Below are 4,517 nucleotides of genomic sequence, written 5' to 3' on the forward strand. Positions count from 1 at the left end.
AAACAGAGCTAGGACCATTAGAGCAATGCCAGTTTCATTGTTTTTGTCCAGAATGGATCAATTTAGAAGCTATTTTAATTCGCTGCTGCTTCAAAGTGAATTCAACCTGAATGTTGTGTTTGCAGAATGTTAATTATCTGATCTTAATCCCAGTTAAGGAGACCTGTGGTGCAGTGGTTAAAGCAGTTGGCCACTAACCAAAAGGTCAGTGGTTCTAACCCACCAGCCACCCCAGGAGAAACATGTGGCAGTCTGCTTCTGTAAAGATTTACAGCCTTGGAAACCCTATAGGGTCACTATGAGTCGAAATTCACTTGACAGCAGTGGATTTGGTTAGGTTTTGGTTTGAATCCCAATTAAGTAAGAAATTCCAGTACAAATATTCCCATAGTAACCTTAGCTATGACCTCTCATGCATAAGGATATTCTAGGACACAGGGTCTCTCATTACATGGTTATGTAATAAAGCATCAAAATTACTCTGAAAATGCTCAGTTAAAGGGGCAACCATTTGGAATCTGTGTAGCTGACTTCAAAAACCTTTCCTTCTGTTTGAAAGGAAAGATGGAGAAAGAAAGAAAGAAGGAAGGAAGGAAGGAAAGTGAGGGAGAAAGAGAGGGAGGGAAGGTAGGAGAGAGAGAGAAAGAAAGAAATGTAGGTATTATCCAAGCTTAGGAAGATTATTTTCAATCTAGAAAAGCTTTTCAACATGCATAAAGATGGTTTATGGTCTCTCTTTTAGTTGACTTTTCACATTATATATTTCTTTACTTTCTTTTTCTTTCTTCTTATAAATGCAGCTTTTACACACTTTGGATAACGACTTCAATTTTAGTATAATTATACCAGAAAGATGTTTAGCTGTGTTTTATTGACTATGCAAAGGCATTTGACTACGTGGATCATAACAAATTATGGATAACATTGCAATGAATGGGAATTCTAGAACACTTCATTTTGCTTATGTGGAACCTGTACAAAGACCAAGAGGCAGTCGTTCAAACAGAACAAGAGGATACTGCGTGTTTTAAAATCAGGAAAGGTGTGCGTCGGGGTTGTATTCTTTCACCATACTTATTCAATCTATATGCTGAGCAAATAATCCAAGAAGCTGGACTATATGAAGAAGAATGCAGCATGAGGACTGGAGAAAGACTAATAACCTGCGACATGCAGATGACACAACCTTGCCTGCTGAAAACAAAGTGGCTTTGAAGCACTTATTGATAAAGATCAAAGACTATAGCCTTCAGTATAGATTGCATCTCAACATAAAGAAAACAAAAATCCTCACAACTGGACCAACAAGCTACATAATTAAAAATTGGAGAATATTTTGAAGTTGTCAAGGATTTTATTTTCCTTGGATCCACAATCAATGATCATGGTAGTAACAGTCAAAAAATCAAATGACATATTGCATTGGGCAAATCTGCTGCAGAAGACCTCTTCAAAGTGTTAAAAAGCAAAGATGTCTTCTTGGGGACTAAGCTGCGCCTGATCCAAGCCATGCTATTTTCAGTCTCCTCATATGCATGCAAAAGCTGGACAATGAATAAGGAAGACTGAAGAATTGATGCCTTTGAATTATGGTGTTGGCAAAGAATACTGAATATACTGTGACTGCCAGAAGAACAAACTAATGTCTCGGAAGAAGTACAGCCAGAGTGCTGCTTAGAAGTAAGGATGGCAAGCCTTTGTCTCATTACTTTGGAGACACAGGTGGGACAAGTTCCTGGAGAAGGGCACCGTGCTTGGTAAAGGGTCAGCAAAACAGAGGAAGATTCTCAGTGAGATGTACTGGCATAGTGGCTGCACAATGGGCACAAAGAGAGCAATGATTTTGAGGATTGTGCAGGACCGGGCAGTGTTTTGTTCTGTTGCATATATGGTCGCTTTGAGTCAGAGCTGACTCGATGGCACCTAACAATAGCAACAAATTAAGTCAAGTAATTAAGGAAAATATTTTCTTGTTGAATTATCATTTTGAAATGTTTCGAATTCAGAATATATTCAAAAATCGTCAGTAAAACAAGAGAAATAGCCAGGCTAGTACTGCTTTCTTGCTGTCCCCTTCCCTTGGTTTGAGGCCTGTCCTCGTGTTGTATTCCAACTTTTTCTTTTTGTTGCAACCACAAAGATCCTGGTGTTGCCATGAGCTGCCACCCTACCCAGTGTTACTGGTATGGTAAGAACAAGCCCCACCCAAAGTCCCGCTTCTGCTGAGGTGTTCATGATGCTAAGATCCACTTCTTTGACCTGGGTCTGAAGAAGGCAGAAGTGGATGAGTTCCCACTCTGTGGCCACATGCTGTCTGATGAGTATAAGCAGCTCTCCTTAGAAGCCTTGGAGGCTGCCCATATTTGTGCCACTAGTACGTGGTGAAAAGTTGTGGCAAAAATGGCTTTCACATCCTAGTGCGACTCTGTCCCTTCCATGTCATCCGCATCAACAAGATGTTGTCTTGTGCCAGGCGGACAGGCTCCAGACAGGTATGTGAAGTGCCTTTGGAAAACCCCAGGGTACAGTAGTCCGTACTGGCCAAGTCAGCATGTCTATCCACACCAAACTTCAAAACAAGGAGCATGTGATTGAGGCCCTACACAGGACCAAATTCAAGTTCCCTGGGTGCCAGAAAATACACATTTCCAAGAAGCAGGGCTTTGCCAAGTTTAATGCTGATGAATTTGAAGACATGGTGGCTGAAAATTTCCTCATCCCAGATGGTTGTGGAGTCACATACATCTCCAATCGTGGCCCCGTGGTCAAGTGGCAGGCCCTGTATTCATGAGGGCCTTGTAGCACTGCCCCGCCTGACCAGTGCCCACCAATAAACTGACCTTCCTTTCTCTATGTTGCCCACCAATAAATTGAACTTCCGCTCTAAAAACAAACAAACAAACAAAATCAAGGGAAATATATAATTTCTACATCATCAATAAAGATGGATTGCGTTTTATAGAGAAAATATTAGAAAATTAATTACTCAGTATTTTAATTTCACTTGTATTTTCAATTTAGTCATTTCTCTCTGAGTCAGAAGAAGATAGCCTTAATTGAATGAAAATTATATACAACAATTTTATTTTTCTTTTTTCCCATAAAAAATTTATACATACATTGTAATGTGACTCCAATTGCTCTCGCCTCACTGTGACAGCACACCCCTCCCTTCCACCCCCGATTCCCCACGTCTATTCAACCAGCTCCTAACCCTCTCTGCCCTCCCATCCCACCTCCAGACAGAAGCTGCCCGTTTAGTCTTTTGCATCTGCCTGAGCTAAGAGGCACACTCCTCATGAGTATCAATTTATGTCCCACATTCCAGTCCAATCTCTGTCGGAAGAGTTGGCCACAGAAATTGTTTTAGTTCTGGGCTGATAGAGAATCCAGGGGCCATGCTTTCTGGGGTTCCTCCAGTCTCAGACCATCAAGTCTGGTCTTTTTACTAGAATTTCAGTTCTGCACCCCAACTTTCTGCTGCTCCATCCGGGACTCTCTGTTGTGTTCCCTGTCAGGGCAGTCATTGGTGGTAGCCGGGCACCATCTAGTTCTACTGGTCTCAGGCTGATGAAGTCTCTGGTTTATATGGCCCTTTCTGTCTCTTGGGCTAGTACTTCCCTTGTGTCTTTGGTGTTCTTCATTCTCCTTTACTCCAGGTGGTTGGGACCAACTGATGCGTCTTAGATGGCTACTTGCAAGCTTTTAAGACCCCAGACGCCACTCACCAAAGTAAGATGCAGAACATTTTCTTAATAAGCTTTGTTATGCCAATTGACCTAGATGTTCCCTGAAAGCATGCTACCCAGACTGCTACCCCAGCTACTCTGTCTCTCGAAGTGTTTGATTGTATTCAGGAAACTTCTTAGCTTTGGTTTAGTCCAGTTGTGCTGACTTCCCCTGTCCTTCCCTTCACCTAAGATAACCTTTACCTACTATCTAGTTAGTAAATTAGCCTCACCCTCCCTCCCCACCCTCGTAACCACCAAAGAATGTTTTCTTCTATGTTTAAACCTTTTCTTGAGTTCTTATAATAGTTGTCTTATACAATATTTATCCTTCTGTGACTGACTAAATTCACTCAGCGTAATGACCTCCAGCTTCCTCCATGTTATGAGATGTTTCACGGCTTCATCGTTGTTCTTTATCATTGTGTAGTATTCCATTGTGTGGATATACCATAATTTGTTTATCCATTCATCTGTTGATGGGCACCTAGATTGTTTCCATCTTTTTGCTATTGTGAACAGTACTGCAATGAACATGAGTGTGCATGTATCTCTTCGTATGATGGCTCTTATTTCTCTAGGATATATTCCACAGAGTGGGATAGTTGGATCATATGGTACTTCTATTTCTAGCTTTATAAGGAAGCGCCAAATCAATTTCCAAAGGGATCGTACCATTTTACACTCCCAGCAAAGGTGTATAAGTGTTCCAGTCTCTCCACAACCTCTTCAGCATTTTTTGTTTGTGTTTTTTTGGTTTAGTGCTAGCCTTGTTTGGGTGAGATGATA

At 41.3% G+C, this 4,517-nt stretch overlaps 1 pseudogene; it reads left to right on the forward strand.

The window, feature by feature from the left end:
- The first annotated feature begins 2,154 nt into the window (after positions 1-2,154).
- LOC101351073 (60S ribosomal protein L10-like) lies at positions 2,155-2,791 on the forward strand (annotated as a pseudogene).
- The last annotated feature ends 1,726 nt before the right edge of the window (positions 2,792-4,517 follow it).

This window comes from Trichechus manatus, unplaced genomic scaffold, assembly GCF_000243295.1.
Source record: "Trichechus manatus latirostris isolate Lorelei unplaced genomic scaffold, TriManLat1.0 scaffold00071, whole genome shotgun sequence".
NCBI lineage: Eukaryota > Metazoa > Chordata > Mammalia > Sirenia > Trichechidae > Trichechus > Trichechus manatus.